The sequence below is a fragment of the Aquarana catesbeiana genome, linkage group LG12 (assembly GCF_042186555.1).
Source record: "Aquarana catesbeiana isolate 2022-GZ linkage group LG12, ASM4218655v1, whole genome shotgun sequence".
In the NCBI taxonomy this organism is placed as follows: Eukaryota; Metazoa; Chordata; class Amphibia; order Anura; family Ranidae; genus Aquarana; species Aquarana catesbeiana.
In genome coordinates this window covers 188,414,158-188,427,031 of record NC_133335.1, presented here as the reverse complement: position 1 = coordinate 188,427,031, position 12,874 = coordinate 188,414,158, and the positions used below count along the sequence as shown (strand labels likewise).

The 12,874-nt window shown below is 44.6% G+C and overlaps 1 protein-coding gene across 4 annotated transcripts in view; it reads left to right on the top strand.

The window, feature by feature from the left end:
* The first annotated feature begins 359 nt into the window (after positions 1–359).
* Positions 360–12,874, top strand: part of CHD6 (chromodomain helicase DNA binding protein 6) — a 218,600-nt gene continuing 206,085 nt past the window's right edge. For 2 of the 4 annotated variants that reach the window (XM_073606328.1, XM_073606324.1), the window contains exon 1: positions 360–505. The gene's annotated coding sequence lies outside the window, so the exon portion shown is untranslated. Of the gene's footprint in view, positions 506–6,308; positions 6,424–9,339; positions 9,468–12,874 lie in introns of all 4 variants that reach the window. The other 2 variants (XM_073606327.1, XM_073606325.1) reach the window with 2 other exon arrangements.

Here is a 12,874-nt window from a genome sequence, read left to right as displayed (position 1 = left end):
CCCAGCACATGCCATCTCTATGCAGCACCAGTCTACCCAGCAGCCCTCAGTTCTTCCCCCAGTATACCTGGGGGCTGCATGCTATGAAATGCATGATAGAGATTAGTATGAAGCCAGCAGGAAAAAGCAGCTCAAATATCCAGCAGGACCCCCCCCTGAGTCCCCCCTCCTCCTCCTCCCCCTTGTCTCACACACTGCACCCCCTCCAGTACCCCCCTTTCCCTCCGCTCAGCCAATCACAGAGCACATCTCATCCATGCAAATAGCAGCACAATGGAGCAAAGCAATAACCACGCCGCAACCAGCCTTGAAACGACCACCACTTGTTTGACAAGCCGCCGTCCAATCAGCGGCGAGCCTCGGTGCGGCCTGCCAGACAGGCGACCAATGAGCGCGGAGGGGAGGCGTTCCGCCGTCAGGTTAGGGTGTCCTTGCAGGGTGTCTTGTGCTAAACTTCACCAAATAATAGCTGTTTGTATTTTGGCTGCAGCAGTGGCCATTTTAGGTAAGTTCTCCTCTTAACTTTTAATTTGCGGCGTCTCCGCTAGTTTGTAGGCCGCGGTGGAGCCGTGTCAGCCCTCCGTCCCCTTCCTGGGCATCTCTTATGAATGAAACTGAGATTTTTTTCCCCCTTTGCTTTTTGTGTGTGCTTCCCAGAGAGGGAAGGGGGGTGCCTGTAAACGTGTCCACCTCGGGAGGGGTGCCGGTCCTTATATTCTATCCGGGCTATATGGTATTTAACCCCTCCTCCTCCGTCTCCCTTCCTCTACTTCCCTCGCAGGCTTTTGTATTTGGGGTTTCCAGGATTCGGCCCACCCACCCCCCCTTCATGCCCCTTATGGTTCTGCCCACTGCACTGAAGCGTATGGTGTGGGCAGTACCAAGTGGGGGGGGAGTAGGGGGGGCGAGAGCTGAAAGGGCATGAAAATGCTCAAATAGGAATGGCTTCATAGAGGAAGGCATGCAGCTGCGTGAAGGTGTTGCAGCCGGGGGATTGATCTGTGTATGGGGGGGAGGGGGGTGCAGAATGCAAATGATTATAATCACACGTGTGCTATCCTGCATGTGTACTGCAGATTGTTGTGTGCCACAGACTGTTGTCATCTGCACATACCTGTTCAGGCCTACAGATCCTGCCTCAGGTAGAAACCCAAGCAGCTGCAAGCCTGTGGCTGGATTCATGCTGTGCGCGCCGCGTCTAGCGTGCGTTGAAGTGCGCTTGCATGCTGCATTTTTTGCCCCCCCATACACAGAAGAAGCTAAAATACTTTTCCTTTCCCTTAAATTGTGTTGTACCTCAGCCGCTGGCGTGTGTTGTAAAAGATAAATTGCGCAAGCCTGGGTTCACGCTGTGCGCACTGCGTCTAGCGTGCGTTGACGTGCACTTGCATGTTGTGTTTTTTTTTTTTTTTTTTTTTCCTGCATAGAAGAAGCCGAAATACCTTTCCATTAATGTGCGTTGTACCACTGGCGTGCGTTGTAAACAATAAATGGTGCAAGCCTGTGGCTGGGTTCACGCTGTGCGCTGCGTCTAGCTTGCGTTGATGTGTGCTTGCATGCTGCATTTTTTTCCCGCTGCGCAGAAGTAGCCAAAGTTCCTTTCCCTTAAGGTGTGTTGTACCCTAGCTGCTGGAGTGCGGTGTAAGAGATAAATGCCGCAAGCCAATGGTTGGGTTTACGCTGTGTGCACCGCATCTAGTGTATGTTGATGCGTGCTTGCATGCTGAATCCCCCCCCCCCCCAGTGCAGAACAAGCCAAAATACCTTTCCTTTCCCTTAACGTGCATTGTACCGCTGCAGCCGCTTGCGTGTGTCGAAAAAGATAAATAGCGCAAATCTGTGACTGGGTTCACGTTGACATGCGCTTGCATGTTGTGTTTTTTTTTTTCCCCTGCTCAAAAGAAGCCAAAAAACTTTTTCCTTTCCCTTTAAAGTGCGTTGTAAAAGATCTAAATGGCGTAAGCCTGTGCCTGGGTTCACGCAGTGCGCGCCGCGTCTAGTGTGTGTTGACGTGTGCTTGCATGCTACGTGTTTTTTTTTTTTTTTTTTTCCCCCTTGCGCAGAAGAAGCAAAAAAAATACTTTTCCTTTCCCTTAAAGTGTGTTGTACCACAGCCACTGGCATGTCTTGTAAATGATAAATGGTGCAAGCCTGTGGCTGGATTCACACTGCACTGCGTCTAGCTTGCGTTGACGTGCGCTTGCATGCTGTATTTTTTCCCCCGTGCGCAGAAGAAGCCCAAATTCCTTTCCTTTAAGTTGCGTTGTACTCTAGCTGCTGGAGTGTGTTTTACTTGTAAGGGATAAATGGTAGTGGTTGGGTTCATGCTGTGTGCGCCGCATCTAGTGTACATTGATGCACACTTGCATGCTGCATTCTCCCCACTCCCCCCAATGCAGAACAAGCCAAAATGCCTTTCCTTTCCCTTAACGTCCATTGTACCGCTGCAGCCACTGGCGTGCGTTTGAAAAGGATAAATGGCGTAAGCCTGTGCCTGGGTTCACGCTGTGCACGCCGCGTCTAGTGTGTGTTGATGTGTGCTTGCATGCTGCACTTTTTTTTTTTCTTTTTTTTTTCCCCTGCACAGAAGAAGCAAATACTTTTCCTTTCCCTTTTAAAGTGTGTTGTACCACAGCCACTGGTGTGCATTGTAAAAGATAAACGGCGCAAGCCTGTGGCTGGATTCACGCTGTTGGCACTGTGTCTAGCGAGCGTTGATGTGCACTTGTGTGCTGCATTTTTTTTCCCTGCACAGAAGAAGCCAAAATACCTTTCCTTTCCCTTAAAGTGTGTTGTATCGCAGCCACTGGCGTGTTTTGTAAAAGATAAATGGCGCAAGCCTGTGGCTGGGTTCACGCTGTGTGCACTGCGTCTAGTGTGTGTTGACGTGCGCTTGCATGTTGCGTTATATTTTTTTTTTTTTTTCCCCTGCACGTAAGAAGCCGAAAAACCTTATTCTTCCCCTTCCCTTAAAGTGTGTTGTACCGCATCCGCTGGTGTAGGGCTGAGGAAAAAATCGATTTGAATCGAGTTGAGAGGTCAAATCGATTCAAATTTTCAGCAAATCGTTTTTTTTTTCTCTAGATGGGGGTTTTTTTTTTCCTTTTTTTTTTTTTTTCACCAGGATCAGCGCTGACACCGCGCCAGTCCTGAGGAGTTTTTAGGCGAGGCCGCGGCTTCAGCCTAGTCCGCGAGGCCGGACGCCGCGGACTAGGCTGAAGCCGCGGTCTTGCCTAAAAACTCCTGCACGCAGCTCCACAGGACCGGCACAGTGTCCATCAAAAAAAAAAAAAAAACTGATTCAAATCGTGAATCAAGTAATTTTTTTTTTTTTTTTTTTTTGAGAAAATCGCCCAGCTCTACGCTGGTGTGTGTTGTAAAGGATAAATGGCGCAAGCCTGTGTCTGGGTTCACACTGTGTGCACTACATCTTGCATGTGTTCCCATGAGCTTGCATTTTTTTCCCTTCACAGAAGAAGCCGACATACCTTTCTTTTCCCTTAAGGTGCATTGTAAATGATAAATGGCACAAGCCTATGGCTGGGTTCACGTTCTGTGCGCTGCCTCTAGAGCGCGTTGACGGGAGCTTGCATGTTGCGTTTGTCTTACCTGTGCAGAAGAAGCCGAAATACTTTTTTCCTTTCCCTTAAAGTGGATGTAAATCCTCACATATACCCAGTGAGGTGAACAGCCTCAGATGATACACAGGGATGAAACAAATCTCCCTACATACGTTTTACATGTATATCTGCTGTCTTCAGCTTTATATATTCTTTAGAAAGTGCACATTGTTTTAGAAAATCCTCTTCCTATTTCATCAGTGGGAGGGGAGTTTGGGCATACACTGTGTTTGAGCTGATTGAAGGAGAGGTACCCCCCCTCTACAGAGGAATGAAGGAACTTGCAGAGCTGTGCTGTGATTAGACCAGCTCTCTGCTTATCTCCCTCTAATCACCCTTCAGGACGCAAATTTCCAGCTGCTTATATCTCCTGTGTCAGAACTTGTCAGAAGTTATGCTGATAACAGAGGAATGGAGCAGCAGAAAAACACTATACTTAGAGCTTTGGAGAGAGATAAGTAAACACTACAGATATATGTGCCCAGGTCAGATTTCATGAAAGGAGTTTACATCCACTTTAAAGTGCCTTGTAAAAGATAAATGGCTCAAGCCTGTGGCTGGGTTCACGTGTCTAGCGTGCGTTGAAATGCACTTGCATGCTGCGTTTTTCTTTTCCCTTGAAGTGCGTTGTACTGCTGGCGCATGTTGTAAAAGATAAATGGCGCAAGCCTGTGACTGGGTTAATACTGTGTGTGCTGCGTCTAGCGTGCGTTGATGTGCGCTTGCATGCTGCGTCTGCCGCGCAGAAGAAGCCAAAATACCTTCCCTTTTTAAATTGCGTTGTTCCGCAGTTGCTGGCGTGCCTTGTAAAAGATAAATAGCGCAAGCCTGTGACTGGGTTCATGCTGTGTGTGCTGTCTAGTGTGCGGTGACGTGAGCTTGCATGCTGTGTTTATTTTCCCTGTGCAGAAGAAGCCAAAATTATTTTTTCTTTCCCTTAAAGTGCGTTGTGCCACTGGTGTGCGTTGTAAAAGATAAATGGCGCAAGCCTGTTGTTGGGTTCACGCTGTGTGCGCCATGTCTAGAATGCGTTGATGTGTGCTTGCGTTCTTTTCCCCAGTGCAGAAGAAGCCAAAATACCTTTCCCTTAAAGTATGTTGTACTGCAGCCGCTGACGTGCGTTGTAAAAGATAAATGGTGCAAACCTGTGGTTGGGTTCGCACTGTGTCTAGCATGTGTTGACGCGCGCTTGCATGCTGTTTTTTTTTTTTTTTTTTTTTTCCCCTGCGGAGAAGAAGCCACAATACTTTTCCTTTCCTATAAATTGCATTGTAATGCGTTGGCGTGCATTGTAAAAGTTGTTTACTTTTGCAACATTGCAAAAAAGTTAAAAAATGACATTTGTCTTTATTCAACAACATGGGTTGTGATGTGGTGTAGTGAGTCGCAGCACTGCGCTAAAGTATTGGATGGTAATATGATGTCGCACTGCTGTTTGTGCTCAATAAAGAATTAAGAAGAAACAGTCGAGTTGCCGGCATTCTTTTTGCAATTTTAAAGTATTGCATGCCCTACAATTATTGTATACAATGAACTATGCGTCGCACTGTTTACCTATTTTTCAACTTTGTTGCAAAAGTGACATTCGTCTTTATTCAACAGCATGGGTTGCAATATATTGTAGTGAGTTGCAGCGCTGGGTTTGAAAACAGTAGTGCATGCCCTACATTTATTGTGTATAATCAATGAACTACCGCATCAAACGGTTTACTTTTTTTTAACTTTATTGCAAAGTTGCAAAAATGACATTCAACATCATGGGTTGTGATGCAGTGTAGTGCGTCACAGCACTGCATTGGAAAAAAATTGTGCAAGTAGTAGTGTAGTGCAGTGTAGTGCGGCAGCAGTAAACACTTGGAGACCAGATGCATTAAGAGAACCATATTGTAGGTAAAGTCCGAACACCGTCAACTATCCGGCGGGAGGACAACCCGACCGGGAGCACTCACAGGATGGTGCAGAGAACAGGGTAGCAGCAGGTTTCGGATGCTCTAACAGCGTCTGTCTTGAGGGATAGAATGTGGTCTGGTTGATCTGCATCCAAACTGGGAGGCTTCCAGGAAGAATAGCATGTCCTGCCATTTCCCATCACTAACCTCTCCCTACTGCTACTACTGTCCCCGTCAGACGAGTGGCCTGTCCCTACACTGCCCACACATGAAAAGCCTGGGATCCAGAACCATGTTCCTCTTGACTTCCCCTTCAACTACAATGCCGCTGAGGTTCAGCACCACCTGCAGTGGAGAAAATAGATTGCACCCCCTACACATTGGGACTGCGATGGGCAAGGTTGCGTATAGTTTGAACAGGGCTCCAAGGAGGAGATTTACTGAAACTGGAGCACTCAGAATCTGGGGCAGATGTGCATGGTAGCCAATCGGCTTCTAACTTCAGCTTGTTCAATTTTAAGCTTTGACAATAAAACCTGGAAGCTGATTGGTTTCTATGCTGAACGGCACTAGATTTTGCACTCTCCAGTTTTAGTAAATCTCCCAAACAATGTTGGTTCACCATTTATAGAAAAAAAAAAGTAATGGTGAATTTATTAACACCGGGTAACAACCCCCCCCCCCCCCTCCGCACCCGGTTTGTTCTGTACCTACCACCAGTGATCCTGAGCTGTCAGGGCTCCCGCTGTCTCCAGCAGGCCAGGGTTTAATTCCCACTGTTTTCCCTCTTCTCCATCAGCACTCCCAGGACAATGGATTGATTGGTCAGCGCCATGACGGTATGAAAGAGAACAGTAGGGCGTTCAAAATTGTGGATTGCTTGTGAGAGCCCTGACAGCTCAGGATTGCCGGAGGTAAGTACAGAGGAGAACGGGGGGTGGGGAGGGGGTTCAGCATTGGTTCACCTTTTTTACAATTTTTTTTTTTTTTTTCACCCCCTCTAAAGGTGAACTAATGCTTTAAAGCAGATCTTCTCTCTAAACCTTCCTATTGCCCTGCAACCTTCCCACCTCCCTCTCACAAGTGTGTATGTGTGTGTGTATAATATATATATATATATATATATATATATATATATATATATATATATATATATATATATTGTATGTATGTATGTATGTGCCTTGCAAAAGTATTCACCCCCCCTTGGTACTTTTCGTGTTTTGTTGCCTCACAACCTGGAATTAACATGGATTGTTTGAGGATTTGCATCATTTAATTTACAGAACATGCCCACAACTTTTGAAGATTTTTTTTTATTTTTTTTTTTTTTGTGAAGCAAACAACAAATAGGACAAAATAACAGAAAAAGTCAATGTGCATAACTATTCACCCCCTAAAGTCAATACTTTGTAGAACCACCTTTTGCGGCTATCACAGCTCCAAGTCGCTTTGGATAAGTCTCTACGAGCTTGCCACATCTTGCCACTGAGATTTTTGCCCATTCCTCCTTGCAAAACTGCTCCAGCTTCTTCAAGTTGGATGGTTTGTGCTCATGAACAGCAATCTTTAAGTCTGACCACAGATTTTCTGTTGGATTGAGGTCTGGACTTTGACTAGGCCATTCCAACACATTTACATGTTTCCCCTTAAACCACTCAAGTGTTGCTTTAGCAGTGTGTTTGGGGTCATTGTACTGCTGGAAGGTGAACCTCCGTCCTAGCCTCAAATTACACACAGAGTGGTACAGTGGTACAGGTTTTGCTCAAGAATATCCCTGTATTTAGCACCATCCATCTTTCCCTCAACTCTGACCAGTTTCCCAGTCCTGACTGCTGAAAAACATCCCCACAGCATGATGTTGCCACCATCATGTTTCACTGTGTGGATGGTGTTCTTTGGGTGATGTGTTGGGTTTGCGCCAGACATAACCTTTTCTTTGATGGCCAAAAAGTTAAATTTTAGTCATCAGACCAGAGCACCTTCCTCCATACGTTTTGGGAGACTCCCACATGCCAACTCAAAATGTGTCATTTTGTTTTTTGCTGAAAGTAATGGCTTTCTTCTGGCCACTCTGCCATAAAGCCCAACTCTATGGAGCGTACGGCTTATTGTCGTCCTATCTACAGATACTCCAGTCTCTGCTGTGGAACTCTGCAGCTCCTCCAGGGTTATCTTAGGTCTCTGTGCTGCCTCTCTGATGCCCTCCTTGCCCGGTCTGTGAGTTTTGGTGTGCGGCCGTCTCTTGGCAGGTTTGCTGTTGTGCCATGTTCTTTCCATGTGGTTATGATAGATTTGATGGTGCTCCTAGGGATCATCAAAGACTTGGATATTTTTTATAACCTAACCCTGACTTGTACTTCTCAACAACATTGTCCCTTACTTGTTTGGAGAGTTCCTTGGTCTTCATGGCAGTGTTTGGTTAGTGGTGCCTCTTGCTTAGGTGTTAGGCAGCCTCTGGGGCCTTTCAAAAAGGTGTGTCTATGTAATGACAGATCATGTGACACTTAGACTGAACACAGGTGGACATCATTTCACTAATTATGTGACTTCTGAAGGTAATTGTTTGCACCAGAGCTTTTTATGGGCTTCATAACAAAGGGGGTGAATACATACGCACATGCCAATTATCAGTTTTTTTAATTTCTGAAAATTAGTTATATATAATTTCCAATTTTACTTCACCAGCTTAGACTATTGTGTTCTGATCCATCACATATAATTCAGATTAAAAAAAAAACATTGAACTAAAGGCTGTAATGTAACAAAATAGGTTTAAAGCCAAGGGGGGGGGGGGGCGAATACTTGTGCAAAATATTTATAATTTTATTTTTTTGCACTTCTGCCTTACTCACCTAGGTAAGAATGACTTTTGTGTTCCCTGCCAGCCCTCTTGGATTCTATGTTTTGTGCAGAAGGGCTTCTGACCCAAGTAAGCCCTGTGGCACATATGTGCACTCATAGAATTTCCCCCACGCATGCACAAATAGAGCTATTATGATATTAAGTCCCAAACATTTGCCGTCTTTTTACATGCGCGGGAAATCTTTTTATCGTTTGATCACTTTTATTCCTATCACAAGAAATGTAAACATTCCTTGTGATAGAAATAAGGCATGACAGGTCCTCTTTATGAAAAGACCCCAGATATCTCTTTTACCCTGGAAAGCATAAGATTAAAAAAAAAAATACATTGATCTCTGCTTTCCAAGAAAAAGGCGGCGTTTACATCTGCCAGAGCCGGAAATTGCATCATGACGTCGCTTCTGGCCTCCCAGGATCATAGAGATGGCTGGGGACCATCTGGTCTTCGGCCAGCTTTGTGGTGACTCGGATCCCGGGCTCTCTGATCACACAAGAGGGCCCGAAGAGGCCCTGATGGGTGGCGGGAAAGGGGGGACGTCCCCTTCTACTGCCTATAAAAGCAATCCAGCAGCTAGGATGACTTTTACATTAGAGGGAATCGCCAGCTGAATAAGATATTTGGATGATGCCTGTAGCTGCTGGCATCATTCATAAATCTCTACTTTAAGTCCAGGACGTCATATGACGTCCTATGGGCGACAAGTGGTTAAAGCTAAACTCTGGGAAAAGTAAGTCTTCCCTTGCCAGAACCCAGTCAGCCCTTTCTATATGCAGCTAATGCTATTACAGTATATTAGAGCAGCAGACACATCGTTTAGAAATGGATCTTGGCTTGGCCCAAACAAACTTTTTAAAGTGCTTTTGAAACCTGTAACTTCACTTTAACTGCTCGTTCATGTCTAGGGGGGTGAGGTAACGCAGTTTTACTTACCTGAACCTCCACACTGCTAGACTGTTTTCCGCAGCCTCTTCTCCCCTGCAGTCTGGCAGTCGGATGTCTGTGACGTTATCAAGACCGATGAAGGGACCATAGCACCCTACCTTAGATTTGAGGATACTGAGGCGCAATCCGCTGTTCGTAGCAGACGATTGGGTAAGTAAAACTGCTTTTACCTTTCCCTAGGCTAAATGAGCATTTAACCCCTTCAGTGCAGGAGCAGGCCCACCGCAGGGTACTTTTACTTTCTCACATCTGGGTTTGACATTTTTGGAAAAGAAAAGATGAACTCTGCCTTTAAGGTAAATGCTGTAATGACTTAAACTATGCGTTCACTGAAAATCGACTCTACTTTTCCTTTTAATAAGTTTCTAGTACTTTGCATACGCGGGTAATGTCTGGGTTTCCCCGCAGCTTGCTTCTGTTGTGATTTAGATCTTTTAACTATGCAACAGCAGGGATAGCCAGTCCTTGTGTCAATGCCAAAAGCTTTCACTTTTGTGCATATTGCAGTCATTCATAAAACATTCTTTCTTTTTTTTTAAATTTTTTTATTATTATTGTTATTATTCTGAGGTCTTGGCCAGGGACTGTTCACTTTTGGTACCTATTTCCCATTATTGCAACCCCAACGTTGCGCGATTTTTGCCGCGATTTGAAGCAATGCCTGTGTATTTTTGAGGTCTATGGACCTCAAGTTGCATCAAAGTGGGACCAAAGTAGTGCAGGGACTAAATCACACAGATATGAGCGGTACTCATTGGAAATCATGGGGTACGACTTGTCATGCGACTTTTCAGTGCCAAGTCACATGAAAAGCCACACTAGTGGAAACCGAGCATAAAGAGGTTTAGGGGGGGGGAGGGTTTTTTAATGTCATAATGTCACCAGATACTTTTGGCGTTTTAAGTGTTTGGGTTGGATTGACAACACAATTTCAACGAGGTAAAAAACTAAAGCAAACTACTGACAGGTGTAAAGTGCAAGCGCCTAGGGGTCCCTACACATACTGTACCTGCAAGAACTTTTAGTGCCCATGAAAGCCAAGGAGCAGAGAACAGACAAACTTAAACACTGGTAGTGTCAGAACTTGGTTTTCCCTCCCTCCCATCTATCTATCTATCTATCTTAGCCCTCTACTATAATGGGGTGCCCCACTGGCCAAAAGGAATGCATGGGAGGAGGAATAAACCAGCTATGACATATCCAGGAAATGGTGAGGCCTTGGCCAATCAGAACAGTCCACTATTTGGGACTGCTACAGGTACGTGCAGACATCTTTAGGTTTCCGTGCGCTATACCTGTAAGCAGCTCTTATTTTTCTTAAATTTACAGTCACCCTACTTTTAGTATGTCCCTGTGGAGTACAAACACTCCATAGTAATGAATGGAGATTGTGGTGCACATGTGTGGGAGGAGAAGCATCCCATTGCAAAATTTTTGAAAAGGAGAATGTATTGCCCCAAGCAGGCCGCACAAGTAGGGGGATGAAGGAGATTCTGCAGCTACTGTAGCTGCTGACTTTTATTATTAGGGCAATTGCCTGTCCAGGCATCCAACCGTGTCCTCACCCGAGCCGATTCTTCAATCGGCCCTCAAGTGTTGGCTCCACCATCTTGGATAGGGAACACCAGCAGTGAAGCTTTACGGCTTCACAGCCGGTTGCACTCTGAAAGGCCATCTGCGGATGGAAGGAGGGGGTGCCAAACTTCCAGCTCACTTCGCCACGGTGAACTGAGCCTGAAGTGGGAGTGGGTACCTGTCAAAATTGGGTACCCACTCCCCCCCCCCCCCCACTAAAACATGCCAAATGTGACAGCGGAGGGGGGTGGAGAGGAGGCAGACAAGTAGAGCTTTCGCTTTTGGGTGGAGCTCTGCTTTAAGAGAAACTAAAGACAGGGATACTTACCTCAAATCCAACAGGTTGAGGCCCTACAGCAGCTGCATGTGTGGCTCAGTCAGTGTACATTCAGCAGAGGATTGCAGACGGGCAGGTAACTTTATTTTATTGTATGTCTCTTGAATCACTTCTATAGTAAATAGCCTGCCTGTTTAATTTTTTTTTTTTTTTTTTTTTTTAACTTTTTGCAGCTTCAGTGTAAGGCTGCATTCACACCTGAGCGTTTCGTTTTCAGGCAGAAAGTTGCGCGTTTTACCGCGTCTTTTGCCATGATTTTGTACAGGTCAGCAGGTCGCCAATGTAAAAAACAGAAAAGCGCCTGTAATCTGCCTAGAAAGAAGCTCATGTACTTTTTTGAGCTTCAGGTGTTTTGCTTCAGGTGACAAAACGCTCAGATGTGAACAGGTGCCCTTGAAATGAATGGGATTTTGCTTGTTGGGTGTTTTTTGGGCTGAAACCGCTCGGGTGTGAATGCAGCCTTAGGGTAATTGGCTGCTAAAGCAGAGGGGAAATAAGTAAAGTAACCTCCTTCCCCTATAGAACACTTTAAGACTTTAAGATAAATATATCTTATAATATATATATATATATATATATATATAATTTATATTTTTCTTACATGGTCGAATTTCGAACGAATTTTCTTTTCAAAATCAGAATGTTCGTTTTTTGTTTTTTTTTTTTTTGTTTCTTTTTGTGATCCGATGATGCTACCATTGATTTTCGAAATTCGGCCGACCAAGCCTTCAATTTCACCTCATGTTGCTACAGAATAGAATTTTCGTGGCTGGGAATCTTCTTTTCTCTCCGTAAATTTTCTTTTCTTATTACATTTCTCGCTCGGTTCTCCCATCATTGATTAGAAAATCGTTTGTTTTTCTAAAAAATTTCCAACATGTCCGATTCCTCAAATTTTGATTGCCGCACGAAAATCGGCTGTTGTTGCAGCCCACTAATGGTGCGAAATTCATATGAAAATTCTTTTATACGATTTTCGAAAGAAAATTCTTACGAAATTCAAACCGTGTATGGCCCGCATAAGCCTCAGCAATAAGAGCGCTGTAAATGACCACAGAAGCATTCCTACTGTACATAGGAATGTGCAGTTTTTATCGTTTGCATTATAAACAAAAAAAAAAAAGCGACAATTTTGAAAAAAACATTATTTTTTACTTTTTGCTATAATAAATATCCTCCAAAAATATATAAAATTTAAACCGATACGTATTCTTCTACATATTTTTGGTAAAAAAAATTGCAATAACCGTTTATTGATTGGCTTGTGCAAAAGTTATAGCGTCTACAAAATAGGGGATAGTTTATGGCATTTTTATTGATAATTTTTTTTTTTTTTACTAGTAATGGCGGCGATCAGCGATTTATTTATTTTTTTTATCAGTGCGATTAAAAATGCATTGATTGCTGTGTAAATGTGACTGGCAGTGAAGGGGTTAACCACTAGGTGGCGCTGTAGGGAAGTGTGTCCTAGGGAGTGATTCTAACTGTGGGGGGGAGGGGCTGTGTGTGACACTACACTGATCACCGCTCCCAATTTACAGGAAACTGTGATCAGTGTCATTAGGCAGATCGGGGAGATGCTTGTTTACTTTAGCATCTCCCCTCGTTCTTCCTCACCGTGAGACGATCACGGGTATCCCCACGG